The following is a 12,981-nucleotide window of genomic DNA, read 5'->3' on the forward strand; positions in this document are numbered from 1 at the left end:
CTGTGCCGCTGTATCTTTGTGAGTTTTTCACTTGTAATTGATTTGAGGTAAGCAAATGTACAACAAGTAACTAGGTACCATGGATAAGAAGGCTTTTATTTTGTTTTTCAGACAAAAATTATAGCCTAGATCTGCTGGTGTGTTAACCTGTCCTCACATCTGGCAACCATTTGATATTATGAGTCATTTACATCTCAGTGGGTCTGAAAGCTTCAAAATGCAGCAGTGCCCATTTGATTGATATTTTACACCTTAAAAATTGTGAAACAGCCAATATCTTCTTGGTATCATCACTACAGACCAGCAATGATCCCAGGTGTGCATCTGGCTTGTTGCAAGATTTCTGTAAAGTTTTTACTATTAAAGAAAATGCGCAGTCCTATTTCAAGTTAAATAATGCAGCGGGAGAGAGGCTTACGAGTTCAAAAGAGTAAAAGGCAAATTTAGGATTGATATTAGGAAGTTCTTTGCATTAAATGAAATCAACATGCAGAGAGATAGAATCAAGCAGGCAAAAATATTGTAATTATTAAAAAAACAGTTGAATACTGTGATGGATGGAAGGAACTGTGGGGGCGAAATAGCTCCGGGGGTGAGGAGCTTTTCATCCAGGGGAGGGGGGGTGCTACTGCCTGCTGGGAAGTTGCCCTGGAGGTTGTGGAGGCGCTGTCATAGCCACGACGTGCCCTGCGGTTAGCGCCCTTGGCCGCTGCGTAACCGATGATGATATCATCACCGTGTACGGCAACCACTCACCGCCCCATGTAGGAAATTGCCCCATGGGCTGCAAGGCTGGCATGAGCGGATGTCAACGGCAGCTTCATGGGTCGCGAAGCTGGCTGACATCCGCTCTCGGGGTGCTAATTAAAGGGGAGGGCGCCAGCACCCCGGCCGCCATCTTTTTTGCATTGCTGATTCTCGGATTGGCTCCACGATGGCGGCCCTAGTGTGGTCTGGGCTGCCATCGTGCAGCCCGCCACTCTGTTTTGGGTGCCGGGCTGCAGGTCCGATCCAACACTGCCATGGTGGCCTAGTGGAGGCCATCAGAGGCCCTGCAGAGTGTGCAGCAGCCCTCCCCTTTAAGCATAGGTGAGGGGCGTTGAGGTGGCAGTGTTATGCGGAGCATCTGCATAGCTCTTCCCTCACCACTCCCGTCATACCCCGGTAACCACCCCAAAGGAAGTGGAATGCTCGAGATTGCTCTCCGTTTCCTTTGAGGGGTGGGAAGCCGAATTCAGTGGTGTGGGTGGTTCCCGACCCCAATCGGAGGGCAATTTCACCCCCTTATGTTCTCTCTGGCTGGATGAACCAGGATGGGCTGAATGGTCTTCCTCATCTGTATTTATCTTTGATGATTGTGAATTGTGAAGCAGGCCACACCAGAGATTGGAGCATGCTGGCTACACAATTGGAACGTAAACCCTCACAATGTTTTTCTGATACCATATACCTCAAACCTTATGAATAGAGAAGTAGTTACACCAATTTATTTGACTACTTGTTTACAAAGGAACCCAATCTTTTATGATGTTATAAAATAGCTTGGAGAGGCCTGGTCTATTGAACAGGTTTTTATACCTCAGTGCAAGGATCAGAAAGTAACACCTGCTATAGACAGCTGTCTGCAGCCATTCGGCTTTATAACACTAGGGCCAGACTTTCCACTTGAAAAATAGTTCAATTTTTTTGGCGCTATTTGCGAATAACGGCCGATTTTTTTATGCCTAAATAGTGCCAAAAAAAAAGGCCTAAGTTTCGCCAAAAAATTATTAAATTTTGGCGTGGCCTTAAAATACCACCGTTTTTAAGGACGGAGTTACATTTTTTCGCCTTACAAATAATGCCTGTTCTGTGCATGCCCAATGTAATCCTTTAGTTTCAAAAGCTCAAATGTTCAGTGCATTTTTAAGTACTTTTAATATAAAATATAGGTTTTGTTCCCTCCCAAAGCTTTAACTTTTAATTCCGTTTCCCAAGATGGCCACGTTGTCGATTTCGATCGGACTCGACAAGGTAAGGCAAGCTTTTTAAAAGTGGCATTTAGCACTGTCAAAAATATCTTTATTGGGGAAACTTGCAAAAACAACATTATCGTTGGGTTTGACTCCGAGTGACGTAAAAAAAACAGTTCTCAAAAAAATCGGCCCTTATTTTTTAATGATGGCATTACACCACTGGTGAAACTAGCAAAATGGCCCTAAATTTATTTAGCCCCAAATAAAAACTTTTAACTCCAATTCAGCGGTGAATTTCCAGCCCTAACCTTTTAACTTTACATAAATTATGCAAGGTATTTGGATGTCGTGGTTTCCTTTTAAGCTGTGATTTGTGCAGTGCATTGACAGCAAGTGGGTTCAGTTCTGCCCCATTATTCCTCATACATTGCGTTCCTGATCTCGGTCACCCTGCTTGGAACGGCTCTTCATTGGCCTCTAATTTTGTGCGTTAGGGAGATGAAAACTCGATTGGTCCCTGATCACTATCCAGCTGAAAAGTATATATGAGTGTGGAATTCAGTTGAGGACAGGATCAGGCTCAGCTGTGATGCTCCCCCATATTCAAATACCTTGCAAACATGCACTTTCTAGACTCATGTAAGATACTGTCAAGGTCCTGGTGCCTGTGAAACCAAATGACAGTCTTTGTGACTGTGATAAAGGCAAACTATCCCGCCTCGTCCTTCTTGACCACTTCTTCCTTCTCCAATGCCTCTCCACTGCCGTGGTTGGGAAAATGTTGGAGTCCATTATTAAAGAATCAGTAGCAGGACATTTGGAAAAGCATAATTCAGTCAGGCAGAGTCAACATGGATTTATGAAGGGGAAGTCATGTTTGACAAATTTTCTGGAATTCTTTGAGGATGTAACTAACAGGGTGGATAAAGGGGAACCAGTGGATGTGGTGTATTTGGACTTCCAGAAGGCATTTGACAAGATGCCACATAAAAGGTTACTGCATAAGATAAAAGTTCACGGGGTTGGGGGTAATATATTAGCATGGATAGAGGGTTGGCTAACTAACAGAAAACAGAGAGTCGGGATAAATGGTTTATTCTCGGGTTGGCAATCAGTAACTAGTGGGGTGCCGCAGGGATCAGTGCTGGGACCCCAACTATTTACAATCTATATTAACAACTTGGATGAAGAGACCGAATGTAACGTAGCCAAGTTTGCTGATGTTTTAAAGATGGGAGGAAAAGCAATGTGTGAGACGGACACAAAAATCCTGCAAAAGGACATAGTCAGGCTAAGTGAATGGGCAAAAATTTGGCAGATGGATATAATGTTGGAACGTGTGCTGTTATGCACTTTGGCAGAAAAAAAACGAAGAGCAAGTTGTTATTTAAATGGAGAAAAATTGCAAAGTGCTGCAGTACAGCGGGACCTGGGTGTCCTGGTGCATGAAACACAAAAGGTTAGTATGCAGGTTGTAAGGTTGGTGTGTCTGTCAGCTTGCCTTCCTGACCAGAGCGGTTGCGAGTCGCTCCCACTCCCTGGTTCTCGAGCTTGGATTTATTAATCAGGATGTGATAAAGTGCAGCAGACAACTGCTTTGTACAAAAAAGGTATGGGTTTTATTCAAGAAAGCAAATAACACAAATACACTCCAATAAAACTGTAAAATCTTACAAAAAGGTTGTAAACAATGGGGAATACTTTATTACAGGTAATAAACACAACAGAAATACCTCCCACCTCCCACTCACTCTCTAACTCGGTCAAACTCTAGGGCTTCATGCTCACCAGATCCTTTCCTTTGACAGCTAAGGTTGTTTCGCGATTTTGGAGTTCTTTGGTTATAGCCGGTTTGCCTTGCCATACCCTGGGCGTGGTAGCAGACCTCTGCTGCGTATTGAAAGCCAGTGGGGCGAGTTCTTTTCTCCAATGTCGCGATGTTTCTTCCTGTATTTTCTCGCTGTGTGCTCTCGATCTTGTTGTTTGGAAGTGCTTGGTCAGAACAGTTCTTCTCCTCTGTCTTTCTGGTACGATAAGCCCTCAGTTTATACTCTGAGAGGCTGCTTAATCTTTGCGCCAAATCTAACGTTTCTTTTGTTTAAGTTTTGCTGCCCAGCTAACTGAAACTTGATTAAGAATGTGTCAATTGTTGAAATTATTTTTTGATTTCGAGTCGCAATTGTTAAAGTTAGTTTCTGGTTTCGAGTTGCCTGTCTGGGTCCGAGATTTATATGCAGGCCGGAAAGTTGATTGTGTATGTGTTAGATGGGTTCGGTGCTTGGACTAAAATTGTACTTCCTTGGATCGATTGTTGAAATGTAAATGTCTTCTAGGAGGCAGGTTTGAGGGTAAACAGTTCCCCAGACAATTTGATTAGCTCCAATATCCAAACTGGCTTTTCAGAGGTTGAACCTACCCCTGGTCTTGTAGCCCTTTTCTCACAGATCCAAAATGCACCTTTATAAAATCCCAAACTTCGTTAAAACTCATAGATTTCTTCCATATGCATTTTAGGATCCCAAACTTTCTGTTTAATAGTCCCAAATCGAATTTCCTTTTCAGTGAGTCCAAACACCAGGGGGTTTCCACGAATTTTGGAATCTTACAAGGTACAGCAAGTAATCAGGGAGGCCAATGGAATCTTGGCCTTTATTGCAAAGGGGATGGAGTATAAAAGCAGGGAAGGCTTGCTACAGTTATACAGGGTATTGGTGAGGCTACACCTGGAATACTGCATGCAGTTTTGGTTTCCATATTGAAGAAAGGGTATATTTGCTTTGGAGGCAGTTCAGAGAAGGTTCACTTGGTTGATTCCGAAGATGAGGGGGTTGACTTATGAGGAAAGGTTGAGTAGTTTGGGCCTCTACTTATTGCAATTCAGAAGAATGAGAGGTGATCTTATCGAAACGTATAAGATTATGAGGGGGCTTGACAAGTTGGTTGCAGAGAGGATGCAGAGACTAGAACTAGAAGGCATGATCTTAGAATAAGGGGCCGCCCATTTAAAACTGAGATGAGGAGGAATTTCTTCTCTCAGAGGGTTGTAAATCTGTGAAATTCGATGCCTCAGAGAGCTGTGGGAGCTGGGTCATTGAATAAATTTAAGACAGTGATAGACAGTTTCTTAACCGATAAGGGAATAAGGGGTTATGGGCAGCGGGCGGGGAAGTGGACCTGAGTCCATGATCGGATCAGTCATGATCATATTAAATGGTGGAGCAGGCTCGAGGGGCCGTATGGCCTAAACCTGCTCCTATTTCTTATGTTCTGATGTTCTTATGTTGTAATGGGTGGGACTGCACTCGCCTGGTTCCATTCTTATCTATCTAATCCTAGCCAGAGAATCACCTGCAACAGATTCTCTTCCTGCCTCCGCATCATTACCTCTGGTGTCCCCCAAGGATCTATCCTTGGCCCCCTCCTATTTCTCATCTGCAAGCTGTCTCTTGGCTAAATAATCTGAAAAACCGGCACGGACATGATGGGCCGAATGGCCTCCTTCTGTCTCATAATTTTTCTATGATTCTATGAACACAGCATCATTTTCCACATGTACATTGATGACGCCCAGCTCTACTTCACCACTACTTCTCTCGACCCCTCGACGGTCTGCTCAGGGAACGCCATCCTCACGTGCCCACTGCGCCAGTTGCTATTTTTACAGCGGCAGCATTCAACGGGACACTTCATTAACATATTTCAATCAGGCTCCCTCAGCGCAATTGGGAGCCTGATTTATATTTAACTGCTGTCACGCGGGTTTCCCAGGGTTTGGGAAACCCAGCACTGAAAGGGAGATGGGAGCTGCCAGCTCAAGAAGTTAAGTGCCTTTTACAGCACTTCTTGTGAGCCAGGAGGAGCTGAAGTGCTACCCACCAGCCCCTCAAGGAAGCCTTCAGCCTCCCCTCTGTGATTGCACCCTCGTCTCTCCTCTGCTGCGATCGCAGAACCCCCTCAACCCCCAAGCCCCGATGGTTGTCTCTCCCTCCCAAGCACCGATTTCTCACTCCCTCCCACCTTCTAATTGCCAGGGACTGTCACCAAGGGTCCCTGCCTGTTGCCTTCTGCTGCTGGTTTTCCTGTCTGACAGCCATTCAGCCTGCCAAATTTACTGGTTGCTAGTCGGAAGAAAAAAATGATAATTCAGTTGTAAAATTCGTCAGGACCTCCGCGTCCCTGGCTTTGCCTGTTATTTCCCGCTTGACCATGCCACCCTGCATCCACCCTGCCTCCCTGTAAATATTGGGCCCATAATGTCTTCATTTATTTTAGTAACATTATAAAGGTTTGTCAATTATATTCTTGTGACCTTGTGCATTTATCTAGTCATTCTATTTATTTAAAAGGTTTGCTTCAGGAAAGTGGACATGAAGCATGCTGATTAGCTTAAACTTCATATTCATGAAAAACAACCAATCAAAAACCAATCAGTTGAAAGCACCCATAGCACAGTTCAATATCTCGCAAAAAAATTCCACTCGGAAGTAAACCGCCAATCACATGAAATATGTTTCTCAAAGTTCTTTGGGCAGTCATGCTGCTTCTGCAGCAGTCCAACCCTAAAGATAATAAATCAACATGTAAAAAATTTCACACAGTTCTGGAAAGAAATTCACAAACTTTCCCATCCCATTTTCCAAAAGCCCAAACAATTTTTCCCCACACAGGTCTCTCTGTCAGAGCCTCGGGACCTTTCATGATGTATTGCTGTTACAAGCATGTGTAAACTCAGTGCTTCTTGGTGTTATTTTTCCAGCCTCTTTGACATGCTAGACACTAGTGCCCCCGAGTATTGTTTTTTAGTGTGTATGCATGATCTTAATATAAAGGTGGATTCCAAGATGGGGGTATGGGTGGGGTGGGGAGGAGGGGGAGTGGGGGGGCAGGGGATCTGGGGAGGATCGCATGGGCGAAACCCAGAAGTAAAGTCAGCGGGTCAGATTCTTTGATTTTAGCTTGATTGAGGCAATACCTCCAAACTGCACAGCAGGCATGTTGCGTACCTACACGATGTGATCTGAAGTCCACCATTTAAAGAGTTAATGTAGAAATGGAAACTGGAGGAGCCAGGAGGTATTTACGGTGGATGCACAGAGAGCATGGGCAGCACCCAGATATAATGATGCATTCCTGGAATTACTGCTGCGGCAGTCAGGAGCAGGAGGGACATACTTTTCCCCAGCAATGGACGAAGCCTGCTGCTCTCACCAAGAAGGCGTGATTGGAGGTGGCTGAGGAGGTGAGCAGTAGGAGTATTGTGCAGGAAGTGGGTTAATGCCCTAAGCAGCTCAGGAAAAGTGAGTACAGTTGCTGATTCTGTGGTGTACAACACTCCCCTCTCACTCTGACTTGCCAAGTGTACTCCATCACAACATTCCTCACACTCACGCAAATTTCAGCAGCACCCAGCTTTCACTTTCTATGCACTTTATCACCACCCCATTTATCCATCCATCTCTGCCACTCTCCCCAATCCTTATGCAATGTGATGCATCTTGTCTCATAGTCAACCTCACTGAATGCACAGCATTCATCAGGTGAATACATGACCTTCATTCACTCACAGATACACCCACATTGGTGGGTCCACTTAGACAGTTAGTTGGGTTTTCACCTGCTGATTCACAATTCACAAGTGAGCACGAACAAACACTGGCAGAAGGGACAGCTATGGAGTGATGGTGTCAGGGGTGCAATCCTCTCTAAGCTCTGCTCACAGATTCCCCTTCGCAGCCCTGGAGAATGCTGGAGGTGCATCAGCAACTTTGTGAGGTACTGACTGATGTGCCATTCACATTCTTTAGAATAACGGAGAGGGTGGAGGAGTCCATCTCAAACACTCGAGGCTTGCAAGTAATTGCAAGAATGTCTGACATGGAGAAAGTGCTCACCTACATGGAACTTCACGAATGGCTCTCAAATGATTTCATGCAGGCCATGACCAAGGCAGTGCAGACTTTGAATGCCAATATGTCTGTCGCCTTGAACAGGATGACAGAAACCGTGGGCCTTACAACATCACTGATCTTTATCAGCAGAGTGGTAGGAGTGCTGAGCAAAGGCCCAGGAAACGGATGATGGTTAAAGGGGACATGGAAGTGGGAACTCCACTCAAAGCACTCCCACTTCTCACCCATTCCCCCCCCCCCCCACTCCACCTCAGCCAGCACTCAATATGCTGCCTCATCTCCCGATGGCCGAGTCTTTGGCAGGGCCCTCAGGTGTCCCGAAACCCAGAGGTTATCAGCCAAAAGCATCTCAACAGTCAGAGCAGGGATCTGAGCAGCCTGCCTCTACCTCAGCTGAAACCACAGGGATGCACCACGTAGGAGTGGTAGGAAGTGTAAGTTAAAGCAATTGTAATTCACCATGGGTATGTACATCGGTGTTTGACAAAATGTTATGTTGTTCTGTTTCCTTTTTTTATATTGCCACATAAAAGTATTGATTGGCATTACTTCCATATCTTGCCCATTATTGTGTCCCAAGTGTCAACTTGCACGTCCACTGGTTTCAAGATGAATGTCAATACATGACGGGACCTTATGAGTGGATGTGCAATGGGTAGATGAGTGGTTGAAGGACTGTTTAGTGCAAAGGGAGGGTGGAGTGGGGGCTAGGGGTTGCGGTGGCGCTGGTAGGGGCTTTCATTTATTTGTTTCCGTCAGAAGAATTAACTGTAACCTTCGAGCTATTAGGGCATCCTGGGCAGCAATGTACGTGGCTAGTCTAGAAAGGTGTCCCATCTTCATATTCCTCCTCCTCCTCCTCTTCTATGTTCTCCTCATCCAAAGATGCCTGATGGGCGCCTTCATCCTCCCCTTCATCCTCCTCCACCAGTAATCCTCTCTGTTGCGCAATATTGTGCAGGACACAGCACATCACTACGATTCTAGACATCACTGGCGCGTCCTGAAGATCACCTCTAGACATATCTAGGCAACTGAAGCACATCTTCAACATGCCGATGACTTGCTCTATGACACAGCAAAGTAATGTGGCTCTTGTTGTAGTACTCCTGTGCCTCATTGATGGGATTCCTCACAGAGGCCATGATCCCAGCTTGAAGCAGGTCTTCCTTGTCTCCTATGAGCCAGCCTTTAATTCTGCTTCATGGAACGAAAGGATCTGGAATGTTGAACTGCCGCAGTATGAAGGCATTATGACAGCTCCCAGGGAATCTGGAGCACACCTGCATGAATTTAATGAATGGGCCGGCCCCATTGTTCCTGTGTTGAAGAATGATGGCACTGTCAGGATTAGTGGAGACTTCAACCGAATTTCCAAACAGGATCAATACCCATCACCGAAGGTTGATGACCTGTTTGCAATGCTAGCTGGGGGGAAGTCATTCACTAAACTGGATCTGACGTTGGCCTACATGACACAGGAGCTGTTTGATATGTCGAAGAAACTTAGATGCATCAACACTCATAAAGGACTGTTTATCTACAACAGGTGTCCTTTCGGAATTCGCTCAGCTCCAGCCATATTTCAGAGGAACATGGAGAGTCTATTGAAGTCCGTCCCTAGAACTGTCATGTTCCAAGATGATATCCTGGTCACAGGTTGTGACACCACTGAACATCTGAACAACCTGGAAGAGATTCTACATCGTTTGGACAAAGTGGAACTCAGATTGAAATGTTCGATGTGCGTCTTCATGGCACCGGAAGTCGAATTCCTGAGGAGGAAAATTGCTGCTGACGGCATTAGGCCTACAGACTCAAAAACCAAAAATGCACCCAAGCCTCAGAATGTGACGGAGCTGTGTTCATTTCTTGGTCTACTCAACTACTTCGGTAATTTCCTACCCAGATTGAGCACTTTATTAGAGTCATTGCACATGCTGCTAAGAAAAGGCAACAACTGGGTTTGGGGTGCGTCTCAAGACAGAACTTTTGAGAAAGCTACTAATCTGCTATGCTCTAACAAACTGCTGGTACATTATGATCGATGTAAGTGTCTAGTATTGGCCTGTGATGTTTCGTCATATGGAGTTGGTTGCGTGCTCCAACAAACTAATGAGTCGGGTAAACTACAACCTGTTGCAAATGCTTCTAAAAGTTTGCCAAAGGCGGAAAGAGCCTACAGCATAGTAGAAAAAGAAGCATTAGCCTGTGTGTATAGGGTTAAAAAGATGCATCAGGACATGTTTGGTCTTCGGCTTGAACTGGAAACAGATCACAAGCCACTCATTTAATTGTTTTTGGAAAACAAAGATATCAATACCAATGCATCATCCCGCATCCAGAGGTGGGCGCTGACATTATCTGCCTATTATTATGTCATTCGCCATAGACCTGGCACTGAGAATTGTGCTGATGCATTGAGCCGTCTGCCATTGCCAACACCGGAGGTGGAGACGCCACAACCTGCAGACCGACTGTTAGTCACGGATGCTTTTGAGAGTGAAGGAACCTCTGTCAAGGCTCAACAAGTTAAGACCTGGACCAGCCAGGACCCAATATTATCGGTTGTGAAACGTTGTGTCCTTAGTGGTGATTGGTCTGCCATACCCAAGCAAATGGGTGATGAGACCAAACCTTACAACTGTCGCAAAGACAAACTATCCATTCAGTCAGTTTGTTTATTGTGGGGTAATCCTGTTGTTATGTCTAAGAAAGGCAGAGAGAAATTTGTACATGTCCTACATAGCACTCATCCTGGTATTGTCATGATGAAAGCCATTGCCAGATCTCATGTTTGGTGGCCTGGAATTGACTCTGATCTGGAATCATGTGTGCATTAGTGCAACACTTGCATGCAGCTAAGTAAAGCACCAGCAGAATCACTGCTGAGTCTGTGGTCGTGGCCGTCTAAACCATGGTCCAGGATCCACATTGACTTTGCAGGTCCCTTCCTGGGAAAGATATTTTTAGTTGTGCTGGATGCATATTCCAAGTGGATAGATTGTATAATCATGTCTTTCAATATATCCACAGCTACCATTGAGAGCCTTAGTGTCATGTTTGCCACTCATAGTCTGCCCGATATCATTGTAAATGACAACGGACCTTGCTTCAAGAGTTCATGAAACTCAATGGGATCAAACATGTGAGGTCAGCACCATTCAAACCCGCATCTAATGATCAAGCAGAGCGTGCTGTCCAAACCTTCAAGCAGAGTGTGAAACATGTAACTCAAGGTTCACTGCAGACTCGCTTGCCACGCATTTTGCTTAATTTCAGGACAAGACCCCACACGCTTCCCGGGGTCTCCCCTGCTGAACTATTGATGAAGAGAGGTCTCAAGACCAGGCTCTCTCTTGTCTACCCTGACTTGAACGATCATGTTGAATACAGACGTCAAAGTCAGCAGCGGTATCATGATCGCGCTGCTGTGTCATGCAACATTTCTGTTAACGATCCTGTGTATGTACTAAATTATGGTCAAGGTCCCAAGTGGATCGCCGGTACTGTTTCGGCCAAGGAGTTTTTATCGTCAAGTTCAAGAATGGGCAAACACGCAGGAAACATGTTAATCAGATAAAGCTGCGGCACTCGGATGAACTGGAACAGTCTGAGGAAGACACAATCAGTGACCAACCAACCTACCCTCAGTCATCAGAGGACTCCTCTGTCATCAATGAATCTGGACTTTCAATCCCTGATGTGGTCATTGCCACTCCCATCAGATCAGCTACCCAGCCCCCAGTCATAACAGACTCAGAACACTCCACCCAGGGCTGGAGTTGAACTGAGATGATCAATTCGGGAGCGGAAAGCCTCAATTTGTAAAAATACTGTTACTAATATCTTAATGGGGGATATTGTCATGTAGGTATGCTTGGGGTTACTAGCCACCAGGTGGAGCCACTGTCGGAGGTCATTGGGCTGTGCGCACGTGTATACGGCCCAGGTATAAAAGGCAAGCCATCATGTAATGTAATCACTTTGGGTCCAAATAAAGCGGAGCCAGGTTTGTACCTGTGTTAGTTTACAGTATTCAGTCTATTGAGTTGTTACATACATAACAGTACACCCCCCCCGTGCCCCACTCCTGTACACCTCACCCTGTGTACCTCCCCCCTGTGCCCCTCACCCTATGTACCTCTCCCTGTGCCCTCCCCGTGCCCCTCCTCCTGTGCCCCTCCCCCTGTGCCCCTCACCCTATGTATATCCCCCCCTGTGCCCCTCCCCCTGTGCCCCTCACCCTGTGTATATCCCCCCTGTGCCCCTCCCCCGTGTCCCTCCCCTGTGCACCGACTGATCTCACCAAAGCACGTTATCGCTGCCATGGATTGTGATAGTCTTTCTTGCCCGATGTAGTGTCCAAAACATCTAAAATGCCTCCTATCCTGCTGGTGTCCCTTTGAAAAGCTACAAACTTCTCAAAAATTGTATGCTGACAAGAACTCTGTGTTAAACATTTGCCAGAGGGAACTGACAAAGCAGCTGTAAGAATTGAGGGTGAGAAATTGGCCTTTTTTGCAGCTCCTGTTGGCACCACGAGGGGGTGATAATGGGGCGCCAATGGCATACCGACCAGGCGCAGCGAAATCACTGATGCCCGCTAACTGGTGGGTTTGCACTGGCGCTAACATTTACTGCCTCGCTCTCTTGTGCCCCGGTGATTGTGACTGATACGTCCTTACTATACAGTATAAATGCACAACAGGCCCATGCTTGAGAGAAGGTCAGTCTGTGACCTGTCCTTTATTTCATAGCACTCAAGTGCTGGAAGTGGGTGGAGCTTCCCCTTTTATATCTGAAGGTCTAGGTTAGGAGTGTCTCCCACAAGTTCACCACCTAGTGGTCATTGTTCTCAGTGTACAACTTAGGTCGGATTATACATGGGTTACAATGCTGGTTGAGTACATGACAGTGACGTCATCCGGTATGCAGCACCCCGTTATGGCCCCGGATGTAAGATTCGCTGCTGCCCCCTGCAGCATCGCCAGGCACCAACAACAACAGCTGCAGGGAGGCATTGTCACCTTGGCTGGCCGCATGGGGAGTGCCAATTAAAGGCAGTGGTGGTCAAAATAGCTAAAATTTAATTCTGTCACAAGTGTGCTGGTTTT

This window comes from Pristiophorus japonicus, chromosome 5, assembly GCF_044704955.1.
Source record: "Pristiophorus japonicus isolate sPriJap1 chromosome 5, sPriJap1.hap1, whole genome shotgun sequence".
In the NCBI taxonomy this organism is placed as follows: Eukaryota; Metazoa; Chordata; class Chondrichthyes; family Pristiophoridae; genus Pristiophorus; species Pristiophorus japonicus.